Source organism: Egretta garzetta, unplaced genomic scaffold (assembly GCF_000687185.1).
Source record: "Egretta garzetta isolate BGI_Z169 unplaced genomic scaffold, ASM68718v1 scaffold220, whole genome shotgun sequence".
In the NCBI taxonomy this organism is placed as follows: Eukaryota; Metazoa; Chordata; class Aves; order Pelecaniformes; family Ardeidae; genus Egretta; species Egretta garzetta.
In genome coordinates, this window is record NW_009258414.1 from 1,122,345 (window position 1) to 1,135,483 (window position 13,139).

Below are 13,139 nucleotides of genomic sequence, written 5' to 3' on the forward strand. Positions count from 1 at the left end.
TTGAAAACTGGGTGAGTAGCTTTCTTTTCTCATTCTCATGTATTTCTAGCAAGTATCAGATGATGAGGACAGCTGGTACAGAATGCAAACTGATGGGACAACACAGAAATGAGTATCTCTGTAACAACATTGTGGCGTTTCAGAACCATGTTATCCAACGCATTTTTAGCAGGATAAAATTAAATTCTGAAGGAAGGGAAAAGCGTTGACATTTTGCAAAAATTTTTAGCCATTTTCATCAGGATTTAGAATTTTGATGACAATTCTAAATTTATAAGCAGGTCTAGATAAAGTATCAATAAATCAAGTTAATAAAAATGTTACTGTTTTCTTTCCAGTTTAGTATCATATTTACTGGAGAAGAATTTGTTGTGACAAACTTTAAAGTCAGGTAAGCCTCTGGCTGTAGAGTGGTGCCACCTTGACCCTCTGTCCTTTGAGCGAAATTGCAGCCGGGTTCCAAATACCCATTTCACAACTGACCAGTCCCGTGACAAGGGTGTAAACCAAACCCCCGATCTGTACAACTGTGATCATGTGGAACACCCACACTTCGTTTACCGGGCTCGTTCACCTGAAGATATATATCCTGCCTAATTCAAGGCAAGTAGCTGCTGCCAAACTGAGACCTCATCTTTGGCCGTGTAGATGGGTTCATGAGGAAGATGAAACCTTTGCTGCCTCTGCAGTGTGTGAGCAATGACTCAGGTGGGCTGGTGTGTCTGGTATGCCATCCTGGCAATTCAAAAAGTACAGAAATTGGTACTTGCAGGAGCTGGAAAGTAGGGCAGAGCACTGGTACCTGCAGGGTTCATTCATGTTAGGGCTGCAGAAGCCCTGTCTCAGCAGTTGCATGTGAGTGCGAAGGAGTTTAGGGGTCACATCCATCTGCTCCCAGACCCCTGGGAGGTGTCCAGTTTGTGTAAGTTGGTGCACACTGGCTCTTGCGTGGCAGTGTCTAATGGAAGGATATTATAGTTCTAAACCCCTGCTCAGAAACAATGGCTTGTCGCACCAGACTTCTCTATTTCATACCTTTCAGGCCAGGCCAGCTGTATTCATATCCAAACTGTGAGCAGCTGAGAGGGGCATTTAGCAGTTCATGAAAGTATCACCTCTACAGACATGGAATTTTATCATTTTATGCCTATGTCGACTTCCTACTTTCTTCTCTGACTTCCAGTTATTGCTTGCTTTACAAATCACAATACCGTAACACACCGCACTGTTTACATGGGGCGAATCCAATTTGGAAAACTGTAAGACAAGGGGGGGTGTCCCATTCTGGAAGAAGCTTTTTTTGTCAGGGCGCGTATCTGTTACAGGACTTGGTCTTGGCGATTTGTGTAGGCACACCTATGCTGAATTCAAGATGACTTCTCTGCTGCAAGGTCTGGCTCATGGTGGTCACAAGGGGCTTTTTTAGGTGATAGCAAAATGGGGCACATGCTTACAATGAAATAATTATTTTCTTTTGCTTTCAGGGGTAATTATCCACAAACCAGTGTCTATAAGAGGGCTCATGTATGTAATTTGTTATTTTCTGATTAAAAAACTTACTTTTTCTTATCTCTGCATAGAGGATATAGTAGTTGCATAGTCGAAATGCTGATACTATTGTGTTTTGATTAAATTATTAAATATCGACCTTCAATCTGGTAGATGTACCCCATGTAAATAGTTGGGCTGGAGAGCTACTGTGTCTCAATAATTTATCACTTTTTGAAGAAGGACCAGGCAACTCAAGAAGAGTACAGGGATCTCGTTAGGTCATGAAGAGAGGAAATTAGAAAGGCAAAAGCCCAGCTCAAATTCAACCTGGCCACTGTTGTAAGGAATGGTGTGGCCAGCAGGAGGAGGGCAGTGATCATGCCCCTGTACTCTGCATTGGTGAGGCCACCCCTTGAACGCTCTGCCACTTTTTGAAGAAGGACCAGGCAAATCAAGAAGAGTACAGGGATCTCGTTAGGTCATGAAGAGAGGAAATTAGAAAGGCAAAAGCCCAGCTCAAATTCAACCTGGCCACTGTTGTAAGGAATGGTGTGGCCAGCAGGAGGAGGGCAGTGATCATGCCCCTGTACTCTGCATTGGTGAGGCCACCCCTTGAACGCTCTGTTCAGTTTTGGACCCCTCACTGCAGGAAAGATGTTGCATCGCTGGAACATGTCCAGATAAGGGCAACGAAGCTGGTGAGGGGTCTGGAGCCCAAGGCTCATGGCGATCAGCTGAGGGATCTGGGGGTGTTCAGCCTGGAGAAGAGGAGGCTGAGGGGAGACCTTATCGCTGCCTACAACTGCCTGACAGGAGAGGGGAGCTGGTGGGGGTCGGTCTCTTCTCCCAAGTAACAAGCATTAGGACAAGAGGAAATGGCCTCAAGTTGTGCCAGGGCAGGTTTAGGTTGGACATTAGAAAAAATTATTTCACCGAAAGGGTTGTCAAGCACTGGAAGGGGCTGCCCAGGGAAGTGGTGGAGTCCCCACCCCTGGAGGTATTTAAAAGCCAGACAGATGAGGTGCTTAGGGCCATGGTTTAGTGGTGGGATGGCAGGGTTAGGTTAACAGTTAGATTTGATGATCTTACAGGTCTTTTCCAACCTAAATGATTCTATGATTCTGTGATTCTATGATAAGTTCTGTGCAGACAAAGGAATGCAGATGCAATGCAGTCTACTTTGCAATAGCCTTCTGGTGAGCACACTTGCTGAACAGTGTTAGATATAGATCTGCTCTGCTGGCTGCATGAGGCAGCATCAATGCACTGTGAGGTTCTGTTTTATCCTGGTGTACCTCTAGAAGTACAAAGGCTGCTCTGGAGAGTCAGGTCCCAATAACATTTAAGGAAATAGGCCCTATTTTAATGAGCACACTGAGTTTCTGCTGTTTGCTTTCCTTAAAATCCAACTTGTGCCAGTTGATTCTAACCAGCTTCTGATTTTTTGTGTCCTCCTATGCGAACTGAAGATGAAGGTAAAGCAGATGTCACAAAGGTAAGACCCATGGTTATGAACTGGTTTGCCATAGGTCATACTGATTTCAATTTTAGGGCGAGGAGGAATTATACTCCTCCTCGGCTGTTTTAGTTTCAGAGTAACTGTGGAACCATTAGTTGCATAAAACAGTAAAGCACATGAGGAGTCAGATCCACAGTAAGGCTTGACTCGGGGAAATGTATTTGAGCATCCAAGCTTTCCCTCTCATACCGCATGTCTTGGGAGGCTCAAAGTGCTTCCATAGCAAGCGGGGAGGTTTGTGCTGCATTACAAGGGCTGGCTGTGAGCAGTATCCTTCACTGGGGCCAGAACAGCGAGTGCACTGCGCCCAGGAAGGCTGCCAGGATGAATCCTGCACCTCTTCTGCAGGAAATCCGAATTGCCTTCGACAGGCCAGAAGAGGAAGGGGAGCTGGGTTCCCATCACCTTCAAGGGGTTGTAAATGGTTTACAAAGGCCATGCTGAGTGGGAAACAACTGTGTAGAGACAGGAGTGAGTTGGAAACACTTGAAACATCACGGTCTGTCCTGGTTTCGGATGGGGTGGAGTTAATTTTCTTCCTAGTAGCTGGCACAGTGCTGTGTTTTGGATTTAGGATGAGAAGAATGTTGATACCACACTGACATTTTAGTTGGTGCTGAGCATGGCTTACACTCAGCAAGGACTTTTCAGCTTCCTCTGCTCTGCTAGGGGCACAAGAAGCTGGGAGGGGGCACAGCCAGGACAGCTGAGTTCAACTGGCCCCCAGGGCTATTCCAGACCATAGGACATCATGTCCAGTATAGAAACTGGGCAGGGGGGAGTTGGCTGGGGAGCCGCAATCACTGCTCAGGGACAGGCTGGGCATCGGTCAGCAGGTGGTGAGCAATTGCATTGTGCATCACTCACTTTGTATATTATTATTAATTTTTTTCCTCGCTGCTGCTTTATTAAACTCTCTTTATCTCAACCCATGGGTTTTGCTTTTTTTTTCTGATTCTCTCCCCCATCCCACTGGGAGGGTGGGGAGGGGAGTGAGCGAGCGGCTGTGTGGCGCCTAGTTGCCAGCCAGGGTTAAACCACGATGCTGGTCCTAAGGAAAGCTCACTCCTTAGCCCTCAGTTAAATTAGAGGTCCATTGAGGTGATCTACCCACAACTGAGAGCTGGCTTCTTGCTTCTTTCTGCCTTGTCTGAAGCCACTTGGAGAGAGATACAAACCTCCTGAAATCAGCAAACATGGCTATCCCCAAGAAGAGCTGTTTTCAGGAGAAAAAGATGTAGTCCAGTGGAGATACTGAAAGCACTTAGTTAAATCTGTTTTCCAGGGAGCCTTGGAGTCTGCCACCTCTGTGTGGACACAGGGGTACTCAAGCACCTCATTTTTTTATGACTAGCTCACTCCAACCTTTAAAACATGGTTGGAAAGTGCTTACATGTGAGAGAACTGCCCCTTTGCCAAGATAACCTGATTAGGAAACCTTTTGAGGTATTTACCATGAAACTATAAATAGATTCTTGTACCTGGATTCCCAATAATTTGTACTTTAGAAAGCATTTCCAGCAATAAGGTAGTAGCGTACACAAGTAGTGCTGCAAGAAGTGGCATTTGGTGACATTTGCCACAGGACTGCACTTGCGGCGAATAAAATACACACATAAATTATCCAATCTGGTATAATTTTCTGGGTTACTCCTTAATTTTGTAGCCATTTATAATTGTGAAGTGTTACTAATACGGTAGCCTTGTTTGTGTATTATATTTGTAGCTATGCCTGTAAGGCCATTATAAAGGCCACATCACCTGAAATACAAGAAGTGCTGAGTCTCAAGATCAAACAGTTGTTGAATGACACTTATGAAGAGGGACCCTTATCCTTATATGTGAAACCTGAAGATGTGGCTGTCAAGCCAATAGGTAATACTTCATTAAAGCCTCCTCGGAAATCACATGCTTTGTAATTCTGGCTACAAGTGTTTTACTGAATTTAAATTTTGTGGAGAGGTTAGGCTAGAAAACATCCTCACGAGCAGCCAGACTGACCTCATCTGATGCACAAGCTGTAGAACATTGTGCAATGACAGCAAGAACAAAAACTTGGGTTCCAGACAAACGGAGGTAAGCTAAAACCTGAATCCTGGTGCCAAGGCAGGTCTGAGCACCTTCGCACTGAGGGGAAGGTCAGGCTGATGCAGCTGCAAACCCAGGAGCTCCTGCTCACAGCTACTGCCCCGGATACTGGGGAGACTGGAGCCAAACACCAAAAGCAAACCCATTGCAGACATTCTATTAATGCCAAAGCATGTTGGATTCTATGCTTCTACGATTCTAAGTCTCGAATTGCAAATAATCTCTTTGTTGGTTTGGATACGATCTTTATCACTCCTTAAAATACAGAAGTAAGCCAGAGATAAGAGCTAACAGACCATACCTGAAATTCAAAACCACATTTTATACCGAAGACTTACAAAAGATCAGCTGCAGACAATAAAACTACATGCCTGGAGGAAAGACATTGATGGGATAATGAGGGGCAGCGTGAAAGCACCTTCAGACAGATTAGAGAAGCCTGCAGGTTGTGCTGTCATTAAATACGGTTTGTGGTGCTGGGAAACTAATGCTTTACCTGAGAAATGACCTTGTCAAACAAAAGAGAAGAAGGTCATAGAAGAACAGGTAAAATATTTAAGGAAAATGTTTTCTTGCAGCCAATAAACTTGTAAAATATTCCTATCCAGTCTGCAAATTACAGCTCAGTCCCATCAGGAAAGGAGGTCCAGAGAACAGCTGGGTCCCTGGGTGTCGGGGGGGGGTCTTCTTTTTGACTACTAAATCTTTTTCAGGAGCTTTTATGTATTTCTTCCTCAGAGCTAATGGATTGTCCAGAAAGCTTTTCACACACAACCTACAAGGGGAATTATTCCTGGCCGCTAACAAGTCCAGCTACCAAAGCAGAGGTCAGCTGCAGGAAAAACCCTCTGCAGTCCGCTCAAAGGAGTTGGTGAGCGATGAGATGATGTCGTTTTGGTTCTTGCATGGGCAACAGGAGGGAACGCCAGCCTTTGTGTGATGGGAAGGCAGACGGTGGTCTGGCACGGCACACAGCAGTGCCACGCCAAGGAAGAGGCAAAGTGTACGGGGCCAGGCCAGCATGGGCTGCAGGAAAAGGGAGCGTTGCATCATTTCCATCGCCGGCAGCAAGTGCGAGCCAGCACAGTAGGAAGCTGACTTGCTGCTTGAGCAGGGAGGGGAAACAGATGCACTGTAGCGTTTTGTGGCATCCATTCACGGCGCTCTGCCCTCCAGTACCTCCAGATGCATTGCAAATTGCTCTGGCATTTGGGCTCTGCCCCCACTCTGCTAAATGAGTGCTAAGTCATTTTTCAAAATTAGGCTAATTAATTACATTTGTAGCTACTTAAGTGGGAACTATGAGGAACATAATTTATTATATATTTTTTCTTGTAACAATGTACACTGTTTTCATTTTTCAGTGCAATTGATATTGAGCTTGAGCAAGCTTTCTGGATGAAACCAAATATGACTGAATGTAAATTACTGGAAGAACTTCCAAATAATATTTTAGACCTCCATAATATCACGATAACAGAAGGTAAGGCACCAGATGCTTCAGTGACACAGTGATTCAAAGCAAAAATAGTTATGCTCAGCTAATGCTTGTGTTGGACATCTGAAGAACTGAAGCGATAAGGTTGTTTTATGTGCATCCTACTTGCCTGGTCATCTTAAAGTGGTTTTAATGTAGATGAATTTTGCAAGTGCTTCAAAATTCTCTAGTAGCACTTTGAAGACTTGTCTCAAATCCTACACTTAGGTTTAGAACTAAGTAAATAACCAATGAATAATGAGACAGGGCTTGCCGGTCTATGCTCTCTCTGTTACAACATCAAAGTAGTTCATAATATTGCATACAAAGAAGCACAAATCAGTGTATGGAATTGAAAAGTTTGTGCTGTAATCCATGTCAGCTATAAGGTGACCTTTACCACCTGATTATATCTTTTTTAAGCTATGCCAAACAGTGCAAGTCGTTTGAATCGTGAACAAAAACAATACCATCGCTTATCCACCTACTCAGCAGTGGCATCAAATAATAGATCATTGAAAGATTTCTGCGGTTGCATACAGTCTGTCTGACTTCCAGGGTGTAAAACTCTGCTTCTATAAAAAAATTCTAGAAGGATGATGAGATGATGAATGGCAAATACAACTTTTCAAACTATACCATTCAGAATTTGCTTTTGCTGCCATACCAGTTAAAGAAGCATTTGGGGAGAGGGGCGGATCTCATGTAATTTTGAACTCACAAATGTTTGTAAATGTGACCAAATTTAAAACTAAATATTATTTACAGATAATCTTTATAATCCAAAAGCAGGTGATAATATTTTTATGGAGGGTACATTGTTTTCCTCCTTTAAAATACAACCTGAGATACCCAGATATTACTTTGAAGTTTTTGCCAGATTCATGGACATGTCGAGGGCTTATTGACTTATTCTTAGGACATAATTTTGTAACAGATCAGGAATATTATGACCGTATGGAAGGAGAGGAGAAGCAGAATAACTCCTTGCTTTAACATAGAGACATGTAGCTATACAGCTAGACATATAGCTATGCCACATAAACCATCTGTACTTTCTTTTTTTTTCAGAGAATGCACAAGATGTTGTACAGCATATTTTATACCTCTTGCCAGATGCAACACTGCATATGGAAGAATTAGAAATCATTGCAAGTAAAATTTCTGATATTGTAAGGCTTGCAGATATGAGCGTGACACTTGCAGGAACTATATTGTCTATACTAAACTATATATTGCTGCAAGAAATAGAAGATCAGGACATTAGGAAAATGACCAATAGGTAAGTAAGGTAACTTGCCCAGAAGCAGCTTCCTAAGTTAAAATGGCATTTTGGAGTAATTAATTCAGTCTATCAAGGAAGAAATTCTTTACAATGAGGGTGGTGAAACACTGGAATGGGTTGCCCAGTGAGGTGGTAGAGGCCCCATCCCTGGAAACATTCAAGGCCAGGTTGGACGGGGCTCTGAGCAACCTGATCAAGTTAAAGATGTCCCTGCCCACTGCAGGGGGGGTTGGACTAGATGACCTCTAAAGCTGCCTTCCAACCCAAAACATTCTATGATTCTATTAAAATATCACCACAAGAGTTAGCGATTTATGGACTTGGATCTTAAACATGTTTGTGGTTCTTAGCAGTAGATACTGGTTATTGTGTTGTCAAAGCTGCTCTTACCAGAATCAGTTCTGCAGAAGTCACCATCACAGAGTTGTTCTCTGTGGGCATCTCAGCCTGGAGGCAGATTGGGGGGCTGCCTAGCTTCCACCTCCTCTCAGAGGTGATCCTCACAGCTCAGCAGTGAAGTCTGTTGGCAGGGCAGCCAGCCTAGAGACACGTATCCGTTCCACCAGCACACCAGACTGGAGAGCCGTACCTGTGCTGGCAAAGATTTTTCAATGTTAGACTTCAATATCTACACGTAGGATTCTACATCCATTATGAGATTCTCGCACATGCTAAAATTCAGGTTGCTCGATAACTTTAAAAACATCTCTTTCTTTTCAGACCTTAAAGGTGAATCAACTACTTGTTTTTGAAACATTTGGCTTCGCTTACTGAGCAGAGCACTGTTCAGAAAACTCCTGTCAGCCTTTACAAAGGCAAATACAAGTACACAGAGTTTGCCCATTTCTGATTTGGGCAGGACAGGTTACCCACCTCCCACTGCACAGCCTCAGGCTCCAGATAGGAAAGGTTATCCTACTTTGCACCGACCAATCCAACACTCACCAACAGCGTAAGAGGTGCAGTATTCATCACATTAAAAAGTCTTTCAGCATCTCTCATTTTAAAGACTGTATCTGCAATTTTCTGTTTTGCCTAATGTAAAACGATATTTTAATAAGAAATACAAGAAATATTAAAATAAGAAATACTAAAAGCAAGAAAAATTAACTTTCCACTTAAGTTCTGGGTAGGGCATAGACTACACAGCAGCCCAGTTGTTTGTACTGGACAGCTATGCATTGCCTTTTCAAACTCAGGAGTCTGCAAGGAGGAGTAGCCAAAAATAGCTTGGAAAATCTGCCAGAGGGAAAGCATTGAGTAGCATCATGATCCTTTTGGCTGTATGCTCGCTCTTCAAAGTCTACTGCACTGCAGTGTGTGGAGTGGGGGCTGTGATAGCTGCCAGCACTCAACACCTCTGCCTTCTCAAACAGGCTGTGGGGTTTTTTTAAGTGACATATCCATTACTTTGAATTCTCCTCCTGTGAAATGTAACATTTTGGGGACAAGGATAATATTCTAATAGGCCCTTGATCCCTGATCCTTAATGGAGAAGGAGTTGGTATGTACAAGTTGTAATAACAATGCCTTTACAATTTTTGTGGACAGGAAAATCTTAGGTATTTTCATTTTTCCATAAATCAGACCTTAAAAGAGCACGACCACTGTGATGATACCTGACAAGTGCTACCATCGTATATCCCCACAAGAGCTATTATGCTCCTTCTTTCAGGCCTCATTAGAAATTTTGGATCCCAGATATTCTGAGGAAGTTGAATACCAGGCTTTGCAGCTCTAGGGCAGCGGTGGTTGAAAGGATCCCATGGGGGTTCTTGTGTGTCTGGGACCAACGATGCATAAAGATAACACCAGACCAAAGAAGGACAGGAAGGTTTTCCTTTAGTCCATCGGGGCCAGCTGTCATACACGTTTTCAGTAGAGTATTATCCCTCCTTGCATGCTGCTGAATAGCCTTAAGGGAGGCCAAACAGGACGTGGAGCTGTCTCTGACTCTTAATATCCATGAGCATTAAACAACCTTAACTTGCTGCTTCCTTTAGATTCCAGCCTTTTCTCTCTACCTAGAAAAAACAAAAACACTGAGAACAGGGCCCAGGAAGTCCATGAAATCTCATCCTCAGAGAAATTCAGAACTTTACTGGACAAGACCCTGAGCAAGCTGACCTACCTTTAAAGTAGGCACTGCCTGGGGGAGGCGGGGAGCTGAATGACAGACCTCCAGAGCTCCCTTGCAGACTAAATTATTCTGGCTCTGAGGGCACAGTTAGATGATTGCAAATAATCAAATCAGTGGGTTTTACAAGTTACTGCCTTCCAGATGAAATGAAGTGCTTGACCGCGTGTGAATTTTGACTCAGGTCCTCCCAGAAGCACCTCATGTTGCCCCTGCAGGAGGGTATCTTCCACCTGCCAGAGTTTTGGCTAACTCAGACATGCTTGCCATCACTTGACCCTGTGCCAGACAAAATGCCATCTACCCCAAACGGACCCATTCTGCTCTAGTGATTGCTCCTTGTGATCATAAAAGCAGAGCAGTTTTTAGCTGATTGTCTCCTGACTGCATATTATGAAGCCAGGAGAACACGTCAAGAGATGTACCTTTTCTGTTTTTTTCTTGCTGTTGCTTTTGGTAAAGAATCCTGAAGACAACCGAGGAGATTGGTTATAAGGTGACTTATGCAGAAAGAAATACGTCGGTCATAACTGCTTCCCTGGCTTTGTTGGTGATGAGTCCAGATCCCAGCACATTTGGAGGACTGGCCTTTGGTGTTACCTCCTATGGCAGGGGGGTGGATCTCAAGGTGAGAGCAAAGCATCACCCCAGGGACCATTGGTTAAACCAGACCGTCCTGCTGCTATTTTGTACCGTTGTGCATTTGACCTGAGGAAGGCAGCTCTGAGCATGTCTTCTCTTTCCTGCAGATAGACGTTCAAGAAAACCCTTTCAAAAAGGCCTTGGCCTCGGTGTTTTTGCCAAAATCACTGAAAAAATTCCTAGGGATTGAGCACTCTGACCCAGACAAGCATTCGAAGATCCAGTTTAAGTTTTTTGGCACTCCTTCACTCTTTGCGGTAACTACGACTCCTAACAAACGCTAACACGGCAGTAATGGGTTCAGCTGTTCTTAGTGTTTACAAAAGAAAAGTCCCGATGGTGTCATCTGTTCTGGGCACATTTAGCATCAGACTGATGGAGCACTAAGAAATGTGCAGGGAAAATGTACCCAGGCAGCAAAACCTTCGCTGTAGCAATGATGCTCTGAGAGGTGTCTGTAGACCTTAGACTTTCTGTTCATTTTCTGTAGACAATGTTTTATTCCAATACTGCTCTTCTGTAGAAAAAGAACATACCGCAGTCTTCCTCTGATAGTAAGCTCTTCATTAAGGAACAGGTATAGTCCATGTCAAATATCATGACAATAATTTCAAGATTTATGTCTCCATTAAAACAATAGCAGCACTGACATGCAGCATTTAGGACTATTCTAGTATTTGCTATGTTTTCTTAACTCGGGGGCGGGGAGGGGTAAGCGTCATTAAAAAGGGAGACATCTTTTGGTATGATGGAGCATACAGTGTGCTGAGCAATGCTTTTCACACGGAAGAAGCATTCACAATTGTGTCTACTGTCTGATGAGCTTAATGATGTACAACTGCATGTTTTGATGTACTGAAATGATTATACAGCTTTCTCAATCCAGCTGATGCATCTGAAACTCTGTTCTGCTTCAGCTGATGTGGTGACTGTCCCTGAATTTGCAGCTGACTACATTTGCTAATGAAGTAGCGAGTAGCTAAATTATACCAGGCATCCCATGGTGTTGAGCTGATTACCATTTCCAAGAAATACAATTTTTAAAAAATGGAAGCAGGGAAGAGCAGGATTGCTGGTAACTGAAATGACTTGGAATTTTTTGCGTGCGTGTATTTTTCCACTGCAGGATGCCAGTTTAAAGAAGGAGAGGTTGAACACTTATGTTGTGAGTGCCAGCATTGAAAACGCATCTGTTCGGAACCTTAATGAGCCCGTGACTATTACTCTGCAGCACATAGACCAAAATACGGTAGGACATGTTCATTTCATCAGAGACGTGTTGAAGCAGAGCCTATGTCACTTAGCCCTGCAATAAACTGGCAATAGGACAAATAAACTTTTTGCTGCCTGACCTCGCCATGATACGTCAACCAAAACATTGCCAGGCCACACAGACCTTGGTGTTTAATTCCTGCAGGTTAGTAAAGCTTGTGTCCCCACTCTAAATCCATGCTTAGCAGCAAGGGACATTTCCATTGTTTTCTTGTTTTGATCTGGACAATTTTTTTCAAGGAATAGTTTATTTGCTAAAAAATGGCAGGGTTTGGATTTGACTGAAATGTTTTGTAGTTCCTCTAGAATTCAGCAAATTGTTTTAGTCACAGAAGAGGTAAATTTAAAAAAAACGTTGCATAGATGTTTTCAAAATTAATTTGCTCTGTTTTGTTTCAAAATGATGTTTCAGAACTAAAATCTATCTTAAATTATTTTTAAATGGGCATGGGTCAAACTTGTTGACTGAGTTCCACCTTAGCATTTTTGTGTTGCCAATGTTTATGGTCCAGCCTCCACACGAATACATTGCAAACCCAGGGCAGAACAAAATTATTCAGTAAGGTGAATTTGATTAAACTTCAAGTTAATGAGAGCTTGAAAATGCTGCTTTTATGGCAATATGTTCTTTCCACTCAGTTCTAGCAAATAATATGTACCCAGAAATTTCATCTAGATATCCCCTCTCTTCCGTCATTTTTACTCCACCAGACCATCTGGCACCTCTCAGATTTTTTTTCCTCAACCTTTTAAAAATATCCTAATTAAATATTTAATGAGATATCATCCTAACCTACATCTTTGGCTCTCTGCCTAATTATATTTGACAGTCTACAGATCACACATCTTAACGGCTTATCTGTTAGGGTGGCTTCCTGTAAACTCTGTGCTTTATTAAACTTTATTAATAATAAAAGAAAATGAATCTGTGCCTTGGGAAAGTTTGCTGCAGCATTATGAGTAATAAACTAGAATGTCCCCAAGAGAAAACATTGCATTGGATACCCATTTAAACCCATTCAGCTGTTTGCAATATGTAGGCAAGCTTTGTTTTCTCTTAGGTGTCTTCCCTGCCTGGTTTCAGTTAGAGAGAGCAAACATTGACATTCGAAAATAAAGGTTTTCTTGTGTTGGTTTTTTTTTATTATTATTATTGTATAAAATCTCAGGTTGTTATTCTAGGTCTTAGTCATAACTTCTGAATTTCACCAGTAATTCTGTATGACAT